This window comes from Anomaloglossus baeobatrachus, chromosome 4 (genome assembly GCF_048569485.1).
Source record: "Anomaloglossus baeobatrachus isolate aAnoBae1 chromosome 4, aAnoBae1.hap1, whole genome shotgun sequence".
NCBI classification, from domain to species: domain Eukaryota; kingdom Metazoa; phylum Chordata; class Amphibia; order Anura; family Aromobatidae; genus Anomaloglossus; species Anomaloglossus baeobatrachus.
The window spans coordinates 280585858-280598608 of NC_134356.1; the positions used below are offsets into that span (position 1 = coordinate 280585858).

Below are 12751 nucleotides of genomic sequence, written 5' to 3' on the forward strand. Positions count from 1 at the left end.
GTATCAGTAACACTGCACCTTTATATATAGTGGCTTGGCTGTGTCGCAAGGTTTAGGTCCTAATGTTAAAGGGGCGGCCGGGGGCCATTGTAGTCGTGGCAGAGCCTGCTGTTTGGCTTCCACGCAGCCCGGTGTTCTTCCTCCGCTCCCCAACCACCACTTTAGTGCAATACAATAATAAGCTTAAATACTTTTTCTTTATGCATCAGAAGCACTGACACTGTCACAGGTTCTTATAACCAAACTTTTTTACTTGTCAATGTCTTAAAAAAGAACAGGTCTATATCTTGCCTGAGGCGGGCACAATCTTGTTCCCAGAAGGGGTTACCAATAGCAATGGATAATTTATACATTTTTCCGGTTGACCGCTTCCCTAGTAGTCAGGCTCCCGTTGGGGTCCCTAAGCTCCTCTTCCTCCCCTTCAATTTCACTATCCATGGCAGAATCAAACGTCTTTCTGGGCAGTCAGGGCAGTCTGGACAGTCAGGACCTACTGACTGAGGGGATTCGTTAGGTCTCCACCAGGGAATGACCACCACCCGGGCCGCACTGCATGTTAGACACCCAGATTTGACCCAGAAGGTCATGGCAAATTAAAGTTACTGGGATTTTTCCTCCATCACGCCTCTCACAGATGCAGTCTGCTCCTGTCCCTCAAGGACTCTCCTCACCCTAACTGACTTACTAACCGCTCTTTTTCAAACTAAGCCCCTCCCCTTCACTAACTTCCTCCAGCCTGGGAGCACCAGGGAAGCAGCTTACACACTGTGGCCACCTAGTGGCCGTTTACCATTAATACATAGTATACCAGAACAACATACAGCATACTGCCATTTTGCAGGTCTGGGTTGAACCCTGCACTCCCCTTACACTATCACACAGCGCTCTGTTTGCAGAGGATTCCTCGCTGTTCCTCCAGGACCTGTGCAGTGCTTAGTGCCGCCTCTTCCTCCCGCTGCCTTTGATTCCCTCCTGCTGCACATGGCACTCTGGGCTGGTAAGATGCAGAGAGTATCTAAGATTATGTGCAGTGGGGGAAACTTACTGTGAGAAATACTGGAGAAATACTGAGAGATTTACTGTGGTGACATGTGGCCATGTTCATTACTGTGCAGTGTGAGGGCCTGATAACACGTATGTAATGAGGGGATATGTGTGTGTGGGGGGGGCTATAAATTATAAGGGCCTGATAACATGTATGTAATGAGGGGATGTTAGTGTGTAAGGGAGGGGACTGTATATTATAAGGGCTTGATAACACTTATGTACTGAGGGGATGTGTGTGGTGGGGAGCTATATATTATAAGGACCTGTTAACATGTATGTAATGAGGGGATAGGTGTGTGTGAGGGGGACTGTATATTATAAGGGCCTGATAACATGTATGTACTGAGGGGATGTGTGTATGGGGGGAGGTGAGACTGTATATTATAAGGGCCTGATAACATGTATGTAATGAAGGTGATGTGTGTGGGAGGGGGGCTGTATATTATAAAGGCCTGATAACATATGTAATGAGAGGATGTGTGTGGGAGGGGGGCTGAATATTATAAGGGCCTGATAACATGTATGTAATGAGTGGATGTGTGTGAGGGGAGGGGGCTGGGCATTATAAGGGCCTGATAACATGTAAATAATCAGGGGCTGTGTGTGTGGGGAAGGGGGGCTATATATACTGGTCAAAAAGATAAAGGGAACACCTAAACAGCACAATGGTATTTTAGTGTTTCCTTTATTTTTTTGAGCAGTATATTATAAGGGCCTGATAACATGTAGTGTGGGCCCATCATACTGTGCATAGGGGAGCTGTGGGCCCATCATACTGTGTATAGGGGAGCTGTGGGCCCATCATACTGTGTATAGGGGAGCTGTGGGCCCATCATACTGTGTATAGGGGAGCTGTGGGCCCATCATACTGTGTATAGGGGAGCTGTGGGCCCATCATACTGTGTATAGGGGAGCTGTGGGCCCATCATACTGTGTATAGGGGAGCTGTGGGCCCATCATACTGTGTATAGGGGAGCTGTGGGCCCATCATACTGTGTATAGGGGAGCTGTGGGCCCATCAAACTGTGTATAGGGGAGCTGTGGGCCCATCATACTATACTATGTATAGGGGAGCTGTGGGTCCATCATACTGTGTATAAAGAAGCTGTGGGCCCATCATACTATGTATAGGGGAGCTGTGGGCCCATCATACTGTGTATAGGGGAGCTGTGGGTCCATCATACTGTGTATAGGGGAGCTGTGGGCCCATCATACTGTGTATAGGGGAGCTGTGGGCCCATCAAACTGTGTATAGGGGAGCTGTGGGCCCATCATACTATGCTATGTATAGGGGAGCTGTGCGTCCATCATACTGTGTATAGGGGGACTGTGGGCCCTTCATACTATGTATAGGGGAGCTGTGGGCCAATCATACTGTGCATAGGGGAGCTGTGGGCCCATCATACTGTGCATAGGGGAGCTATGGTCCCATCATACTGTATATAGGGGAGCTATGGGCTCATCATACTGTAGTGGGTGAGCATACCCCCTACAAAGAGAGCTAGTTAACCGGAGATGTCAGTAATAAAAGTGTTTTATTTGTATTGTGTTAGGGCACCCCCTAGTGGCCGGGTGGGACGGCTGTCACCACAGTGGAAGGAGGAGCCGGCAGAAACCAGGGGGAGGAAAGAGTGTGTGTGTGTGAGGGAGGTTGTTGGATCCGGGACGTGAGAGAGTGAACATCAAGAGGCAGAGTGTGGGGGCTGAATTAAGAGGGGACGCCGGAGAGAACGGGAGTGAACGGAACCTCGGAGAGTGAAGCAACCGGTGTGGGTCCGGTGTGTGTGTAACCGCCAGTGGGAGCCCGGTGAAGCGGATTAACCAGGGCACATCCCCACGTGAGGGTACGTTAGGGCAGGTTGTCCCCCAGCCCCAGGAAGTGTTTTCTGCAACAGCCGGATTGTGACTTCGTGTGTAAATAAAGATGTCTTTTGTTTTCACCACATCCTGCCTGAAGACTGTTTGTACAACGACCGACGATGACATCACCACACTCTGCCCCACCAAGTCAGTCCCCGACCTTGAGGTAGTGATGGAGCCAGGGGTGAGCCTTAAATCAACAAAGGCCACGACTACAAGGCCGGAGGCCCCCCTGGCACCTCATTACATGTGGCGTAGTCGGCAGGATGCGAATTCCCTGCCAGGGACCCAAGAAGCCGGAGATCAAGTGGTGCCTAGGGCACAGGATCCGGACTATGAGAGAAGATTTCCAGTCCCATGGTGGGAAGAAGAAACAGTGCCTGCAGCGTTGGACCGGGCACAAGATGGCGGCAAGATGGCCGTCGTCTGTGAAGATGAAGAAAGCGCGCGAAAAGTTGGCGCCAAAAGAAGAGCCTGGGGCTGGCCGGTGCCAAAGAAGAAGTTCGGAGTACTCCGCCCAAAGAGGGGAGGTGCCGGTCCCAGGGCACGCAGAAAAACATGCGAAGTGGGCGGTGTTTTGAAGAAAAAGAAGAACCGCCGCGGAAGGGTCGATATGATGTGGGAGACTGGTGGTGGAGTATGCCCAAGAGCGGGAAAAATAGGCCCGCCTCCACTTCCTCCAGCATCTCCACTGACCTCGCCGCCATTGCCAGAGCTACCAAGCGTTTGCACGATGGAGACTTCCAGGCAGCAACAGGAGATAGAGACCGCGATGGCACTCACACACCTGGGCAGAGGACGCCCCAAGCAGTCTGCGGCTGCAGCTGCGGATGTGTCACCGCTTGCGTTACCAGCCGCTCCTGTGGGACAAGGACGCCCGTCTAAAGTTACCTGGATCACCACGTGGGACGCCGTGACCGGGGGAACCACAACAGAGGTCCGGGCGACCTATGACAATCCGCTGCCGGTGGGGAATCGACCTCCGGGAATCCTTCCAGAGACACCCCCGCCCGTCGCGGTGGAACTGCCGACCCCTGCTCCTGTACAAGCCCCGGAGGACTCACCTACCCGGAAGCTAGAACAGGATAATTGGGGCTTTTTCTGGGACCCGGTGCAGCCGTCTTCCATACCTCACAGGAAGTCACCGTCCCCAGAGCCGGATCTCGTACAGGAGAGACTGCTCACGGAAACTGTCGCCCGGGAGATGATGACCGGTCCCCGGGGTGAAGAGTTGGCGTTACAGTTTACCACGGGTATAGTGGTGAAATTTAACCAGCAAGGGGGCTACGGTTTTATCCGGGAGGAGACAACCGGCGACGATTATTTTTATAATCGGGTACATTTGGATGTCGAGGGCTTACCTCAGCGTCTACACACGCTCTACCCAGGAGAGAAAGTCCGGTTCATACCTGAGGTGGGATGCCGCGGCCTTTTTGCGGTCAGCGTCTCCCGTATGCCCACCTCACAAGAAGCTGTTCAGTGGCAGCAGGAGTTAGAGTGGGAGGAACACCAATGCCGGCGGCGGGCGCAGTCAAGACCGGTGCTGGCTGAATCCTCTCAGTCAAGACGCACTCTAGCCGTCGCTCCAGAAGTGAAGCCCGGACCGACTACCGACTCGGAGAGGGGAACCCCGGCGGTGCTGGCTATTAGCCAGAGTCTTAACAACAACCCGGTTATCGTCTTGGATATACCACCACCGCCTAGGGTAGCGACCCCATCGCCCCCGTCGGTGACCGAGGAGATCGCGGCACCGAAGCCTGCTGCCGCCTAGGAGCCTTTCCAGAGGTTGCGCCGACAGCCCGGACAGTCTCTGTCGGATTACCTCAGGGCTCAGAGAGCCGAGTGGAAGCGGGTTTTGCACCCAGAATAAAACATCCTGACCGGTTTATTGGAGGACCGGGTTTTCGTTTGCAGTTGAAGTTCAGCAACGTTTAAGTGACTGAGCCCGGAGAGAGTCTGCTGCCGGACTGGGCCAGGGGCTCCTCCGCATCATGGAGAAAAAGTTTTGTGTTCCTGTTGCTCACAACCAAGACCGGGAGCGCTGCTAAGCCTCCGGGCACCACCAAAGACCGGGAGCGCTGATAAGCCTCCGGGCACTACCAAGACCGGGAGCTCCCAGTTGGAACTCCGGGCGCTGGACTGGTGCCCCTTCTTCCGGGCCGCCTGTTGTTGACTGGTTCGTAGTTTGTTCATCATGTTGTGCCTAGTTTTAAATATGTGTGATTTTTATGATGGAGCCTTGCCGGGAGGCTCGGGTTTTAAGAGGGGAGGTGTGTAGTGAGTGAGCATACCCCCTACAAAGAGAGCTAGTTAACCGGAGATGTCAGTAATAAAAGTGTTTTATTTGTATTGTGTTAGGGCACCCCCTAGTGGCCGGGTGGGACGGCTGTCACCACAGTGGAAGGAGGAGCCGGCAGAAACCAGGGGGAGGAAAGAGTGTGTGTGTGTGAGGGAGGTTGTTGGATCCGGGACGTGAGAGAGTGAACATCAAGAGGCAGAGTGTGGGGGCTGAATTAAGAGGGGACGCCGGAGAGAACGGGAGTGAACGGAACCTCGGAGAGTGAAGCAACCGGTGTGGGTCCGGTGTGTGTGTAACCGCCAGTGGGAGCCCGGTGAAGCGGATTAACCAGGGCACATCCCCACGTGAGGGTACGTTAGGGCAGGTTGTCCCCCAGCCCCAGGAAGTGTTTTCTGCAACAGCCGGATTGTGACTTCGTGTGTAAATAAAGATGTCTTTTGTTTTCACCACATCCTGCCTGAAGACTGTTTGTACAACGACCGACGATGACATCACCACACTCTGCCCCACCAAGTCAGTCCCCGACCTTGAGGTAGTGATGGAGCCAGGGGTGAGCCTTAAATCAACAAAGGCCACGACTACAAGGCCGGAGGCCCCCCTGGCACCTCATTACAATACTGTATATAGGGGAGCTGTGGGACCATTATACTATGTATAGGGGAGCTGTGGGCCAATCAAAGTGTATAGGGGAGCTGTGGGCCCATCATACTATGTATAGGGGAGAAGTGGGCCCATTATACTGTGTGTAGGGGAGGTGTGGGCTCATCATACTGTGTATAGGGGAGGTGTGTGCCCATCATACTTTGTATAGGACAGCTGTGGGCCCATTATAATTTGTATAGGGGAGGTGTGGGCCCGTCATACTGTGTATAGGGGAGTTATGGACCCATCATACTGTGCATAAGGGAGCTGTGGGCCCATCATACTGCGTATAGAGGAGCTGTGGGTCCATTGTACTGTGTATAGTGGAGTTGTGGGCCCATTACACTGTATAGGGAGCTGTGGGCTCACTACACTGTGTATAGGGAGCTTTGGGCTCATCTTACTTTGTATAGAGAGCTATGGGGACCATCATATTGTGTATAGAGAGCTGTACCTGGGAGACTCAGGAGACACTGTTAAATGTTAAGTGGACACTTAAAAAGCATTATTGTTATAGGAGCACTCAGGGTATTGTGACCATCACAGGCACACTGGGGGCATTATTACATTCTAGGGAAAAAATGTGGACACTTTTTTCTAGGGCACGTTCCAAGGGCAATAATAATTTTGAGGGGCCAATTTGACCATCTAGAGAGCACAAATGAGGCATTATTACCATTTGGGAGTACAGCGGTGGCATTAGTATGTGAGGCGGTAAGAAGAGCACAATTATTGTACCACACAGCAGATGCAGTAATAGGGGCACATATGCAGCAGCGGCTGAGTATTGGGATATCAGGAGGATGAGGGGTTTGTGCAAGTCGGGAATAGATGGGGTCGGGGCTGGAAATGTGAGATGTCAGATGGATCTTTGAAGAAAAAACAAGATAGCCAGCACTAAATGTGCACTACAACACTAAAAATTCCAAACTGTACTTATTATTAAAATTTGAGATTTTTAGCAAAAAATTGCAATTTCTTGAGCTACCCCGCCACGTCATGGCAAATTTCTTTGGGGCAGTCCTACTCTAAAATATTTTTATATAAAATGTGCCATACAGCCTCACATGTGAAAAAGTAGAACTGTTCTTAGCAGCACTTACTTAGTGCTTTTCAATCCCGCACCCATAACTGAATCATGGCTGTGGGAGGGACAGGCCCAAGCAAATGCTGCTTGAAGTAAATAGCCTGTGGACAGGAATTCATGACTGAATGTGAACAACCACCAATTGCCAAAATCAAGACGGGTGGAATACATCCCAAATTGGGGTGCACGGCAAGGTAGGGGTCAGCCACCGACCAATTCAATGAAGAAAAAAACAAGATTGCCAGCACTAAATGTGCACTACAGCGCCAGTAGAGTAGTGGTAGCCACCATTACCACTATTCTACTACCATTGTTTTCTCTTCGGTTTATCTTTCCCCACATCACCCTCTTGTTTTCTTGCTTTTCCTCTTGGATCCAGATTCTTTAATATATTGCATGTGTTGCAATATATTGCATGTGTTGCAATATATTGCAATCTATTCATGTGACGTTCCTCAATTTTACTGGTCTTCTCTACTTTTATCTTGTGTATCACTAAGCAGACAATTGTTCTGCTATGAATAAATGACACTATATATCCAAATTTTAATTTTATTTACTTTGTGGTCATTTTGTATATTTTGTTAATTTGTTGCAGTTACTGATGAAGGCCATTTTTGGGCCGCAATGTCTAACTACACTGAGCATTTAAGAAAAAATAAAAACATTTTTCTCACTACATCTAGGAGTGCCTTGTTTATATTTTGTTATTTTCAATAACAGCGCGGTCATCTGCTGAGGATCTGGTATACCCATTAATAAGGCGTTCTACTATAGTTGTTATAGGGGCCCATTCAGATCCTCCTCCCCGAGGCAAAAAGTCACCTGTGGGACTTGCAAAGCAGCATGTCCCAGAGAGTGTAGCGCAGTAACATCACTGAGAAGAGGAGGCCGGTGCAGGACACAGTGAGAGCAGCAGTAGGGGAGTATATATCTACATCACATGTAGATATACTCTATACAGTTTCTGACAAAAGTTCTGTCGCTTATCCATGTTATATAAATAAAAGCTTATAACCTGACTTTAAATTAATCCATTGGTTTCATAAATTACTCTTTTGAAAGCTGAAACCCTCCCAAATTTAGTTTAGGTTATGAAAATAAAGTTGCTGCAAAGCTGAAATATTGATCATTTAATGAACACAGAAAGGTCAGATTTTGGCAGGACAAAAGTTTGTCGCCCACAGAAAGTAATGTGAAATGCAAACAAATAATTAACTTCTAATACAAAGATATGTTGCATAACATTGGTGAATGAAGTTGTGGGGCTATTAGAGCCATATTTAATATTTTGTGTGACTTCCATGAGCTTGGAAGTCTGCATCCATGCGGTTTAACAATGATTCATACAATTTATTGATGAAGTCATCAGGAATAGCAAAGAATGCAGTCTTACATGCCTCCCAGAGTACATCTAGATTCTTTGGTTTTGTCTTCCAAGCTTCCTCTTTCATCCTACCCCAAACATGCTCAATGATGTTCATGTCTGGTGACTGGGCTGGCCAGTCCTTGAGCACCTTGATCTTCTTTGCCATGAGAAAATTTGTTGTAGAGATGGATATACCAGATGGAGCACCATCCTGCTGCAGAATTTGACCCCTTTTATGATTGGGAATGTAAGAGGTAGCTAATACATCTTGATATTTTAGGCTATTAATATTGCCTTCCACCTTGCAAATGTTTCGCACACCCCCATACTGAATGTAACCCCAGACCATGATCTTTCCACCACCAAACTTAACTGTTTTCTGGATTCATACGGGCTCCAGTAGGTCTCCTGCAGTATTTGTGGCAGCTGTGGTGTAATTCAACTGAAGATTCATCAGAGAAATCCACCTTCTGCCACTTTTCCAGCATCCATTTGTTTAGCAGGCTGTGGGACTTGGCAAATGCCACACTTTTTTTAATTGCCTTTTGTTTAGTGCTGGCTTCTGGGCACTGATTCGACCATGGAGGCCATTTCGAGACAGAATCCTACAAACTGTTCTAGTTGACACAGGGACTTGAGGTGACCATGCCTTTTGGAGCTCTGCTGCAGTGGAAGAGCGGCTGGCTTTGGATTTTCTAACCAAGAAACGTTCCTCCTGAGCAATTGTCTTGTGGGGTCTGGTGGACCTAGGCTTCTCAAAAACCTCTCCAGTCTCTTCAAATCTTTTTTCAATTCTTTTGTACTTGACGTTGAGACACATTAAAGGTGCCAGCCACCTCTGCAGTAGATCTGGTCTTCAGCCTCTTGATAATCAAGGCTTTGGTTGCAGGGTGGATTTTTGGCATGTTGTCAGAGGTCAAGTTGCAGTTCAACTGAAGGTTTGAGGTGCTGGGTTTCTTTTTATACACCCCCACTAATTAACCGATCATTTAGTGAGCACAAGTAAGTATGTAAACTAGGATTGGGTGCATTATATGACAAGGCGAAAAAACTTTTGTCTTGCCAAAATCTGACCTTTCTGTGTTCATTAAATGATCAATATTTCAGCTTTGCAGCAACTTTATTTTCATAACCTAAACTAAATTTGGGAGGGTTTCAGCTTTCAGAAGAGTAATTTATGAAACCAATGGATGAATTTAAAGTCAGGTTATAAGCTTCTATTTACATAACATGGATAAGCAACAGAACTTTTGTCAGGGACTGTAGAGGGGATATACTCTATATACTGTATATAGGGGAGTATACACTACATCACATGCACATACACACATTTAGTGAATACAAAATTCATGGGAGGCTTCTCTAAGGCTAAGACCCCACTTTGCGTTCTCCTACTTGCAGTTCAAAACGCACGTTTTGGGCTTAATTGATTTGACCAAAGTTGCCTTTTTCAGAAATTTAGCGCTGAAAATGCATGTGTATTTACCGCGTTTTAGATGCTTTTTCACCTGCGTTTTGACAGATGGGTTTTGAACATCAAGACACTGCTAAATAAAGTTTAATCTGTCAAACACAATGAAAAAAGAGAAAAAAAAGGAACACATAGATTTTTAAAAATAATAAAGAAAGTAGAAATATTGAATAAACTTATAGTGGTAATATAATATTTATTGCAAAAATAGCAAATTATAATTTTTTTTAAATTTAATTGTCGGACTATGTGTGTGTGTAAAGGGACATATGAAATCATTATTTTGAAGTCCAAAACGCATGTTTTCTGCACATAAAAAGCAGGTAAAATGCAGGAATTTGAAGGAATCTTGTTTTTTGCCATTTCTCATTGACTTCAATGTTAGTAAAACGCACCCAAAATGGCAAAAACAATTGACATGCTGCTTCTTTGAACGCATGGTTTTTGCCACAAAATATGCAAATTAAACGCAGTGTTTAGAAACGCAAAGTGCGGTCTAAAAATCCCCATATTCCATAGACTTTGCTGTGAAATCAAAACGCATGCCTTTTGGCATGAAAAAGGGGCTTCTCAAAACGGACCTAAAAAGCACCTAAAACGCAGGTGGAAACGCAAAGTGCGGTCTTAGCCTAACAATGGTAAGGTTGTTACTAGAAAACAGAAGATTTATCTCTCCATACTGTTCATCCACGCTCCCACTTTTCCATACTATCCCCGAATGCTCCCACTTCTCCACACTGACCCTCCTATGCTCCCACTTATCCATACTGCCCCCCTATGCTCAAACTTATCCATACTGCTCCCCTATGCTCCCACTTATCCATTCTGCCCCCCTATGCTCCCACTTATCTATACTGATCCCACTATGCTCTCACTTCTCCACACTGCGAGATAAGTTGTACTTTTGAATGAAACCATTAAATTTACCATGTAGTGTACTGGAAAACGGGAAAAAAATTCCAAGTGTGGTGAAACTGCAAAAAAAAAGACAATTCTACAATTGGTTCTTGGTTTTTTTATTTACCATCTTAACTATATGGTAAAGGTTACCTGGTAGATTGATTCTGCAGGTCAGTACGAGTACGTAGATACCAAACATGTATAGTTTTACTTTTAATTGGTGAAATAAAATTTAAAAGTTTATTTAATAATAAATAAATTTGGTTTTTGTCACCAATTCCCAAGACCCATAACATTTTCATTTTTCGGGATCAGGGGCTGTGTGATGGCTTATTTTTTACCCTTTGAGCTGACTCTTTTACTGATACTATTTTTGGGTAGATACAATGTTTTGATCGCCTCTTATTGCATTTTATTGCAATGTTGTTTTAATTCTGGTGTTTTTATTTTTTTTCTGTTACGATGTTTACCGATCAGATTCATTTATTTTATATTGTGATAGATCGGTAATGTTTGAATGTAGAGATGCTAAATATGTGAGTTGTTTTTGGGTGTTTTATTTTTTCATATTTTTAAAAACTTTTTTCTCATTTTTTATTATATTTACTAGTCCGCTTAGCCTCATGTACAGTAATCCCGATTCTTTAGCCAGGCGCTCCCAGAATTAGTACAAAATCTGGGAGCGCCTGGCTAAAGAATTGGGATTACTCTACATGAGGCTGATTGCTACTATCAGACCCACCCAGTGTTATGTGTGATAACCCGGAGCCAAGCTGTAGACCAGATCCATACAAGAACCATTGAGATCTTAGATATGCTTATAAAGACCTGAGAAAGGTGATCAATACTGATTGTTATTATTGCAATTGTATTTATACCCTTAGGCTATGTGCGCACGTTGCGTAATTACATGCAGTTACGCTGCGCTTTGTAGCGCAGCGTAACTGCATGCGTCCTGCGCCCCCTGCATAATCTATGAAGACTATGCAGGAGCCGTGCGCACGTGGCGTTTTAGAGCGTAGCGCTTCGGCTGCTGCCAGAAGCGCGCATTCTAAGAAGTGACATGTCACTTCTTCCGTGTTCTTTGCCTGCAGCCCCTGCTCTGTCTATGGCAGGAGCTGCAGGCAGAGCGCATGGAATCGGCTTTTTTTTTTTTCACTACGGACATTTTCTGCAGCGATTAGAAGCGCACGTGTGCTCTTCAGATCGCTGCAAAAATTTCTGCAGTGACTGTACGCAACGTGCGCACATAGCCTTACACTGAGATCTGCACCCGCTTTTTTTCCCTTTTGTCTCCATTAGAGTCCTCACAGAGGACTCATTTATTACTAGTCCGCTTAGGGGATTTGAAGCTGCAATCATTCAATTTGTTTTGTTGTACAGAGCAAAGCATGAGTACCGCTCTGTACAGCAGAAATCATCATTTCCTATGAATGCCGGCTTGCAGCCACTGTTCACAGGAAGTTAGTCAGGACTGCGTGAGGGGTCATCAAGTGACCTCCGTTTGTCATGACAAACCATTGGCGTCCAGCGTCACGAGGCAGCCCATGATGGAATGACGTACTCCCCGCTGGTGCATGTTGAATCCCGCTGTCAGAAATTAAAGCGGGCTTTACACGCTACGATTTCGCTACAGCGATCTCGTTGGGGTCACGGATTTTGTGACGCACATCCGGCCGCTGTAGCGATGTCGTAGCGTGTGACTCCTAGGAGCAATTTTGGATCGTTGCAAAAACGTCCAAAATCGCTCCTCGTTGACATGGGGGTCCGCTGCCAGTTATCGCTGCTGTCGCAGGGGTGAAGTTGTTCCTCGTTCCTGCGGCAGTGCACATCGCTACATGTGACGCCGCAGGAACGAGGAACATCTCCTTACCTGCGTCCGGCCACAATGCGGAAGGAAGGAGGTGGGCGGGATGTTACGTCCCGCTCATCTCCGCCCCTCCGCTTTCATTGGGCGGCCGCTTAGTGACGTCGCTGTGACGCCGAACAGACCGCCCCCTTAGAAAGGAGGCGGTACGCCGGTCACAGCGACGTCACTATGTAGGTAAGTATGTGTGACGGGGGTGCCAGTTTTTG

The 12751-nt window shown here is 47.1% G+C and overlaps 1 protein-coding gene across 2 annotated transcripts in view; it reads left to right on the forward strand.

Annotated features, from left to right (window-relative positions):
• Nucleotides 1-12751, forward strand: part of MYRFL (myelin regulatory factor like) — a 335757-nt gene that overhangs the window by 68319 nt on the left and 254687 nt on the right. The window lies entirely within an intron of this gene.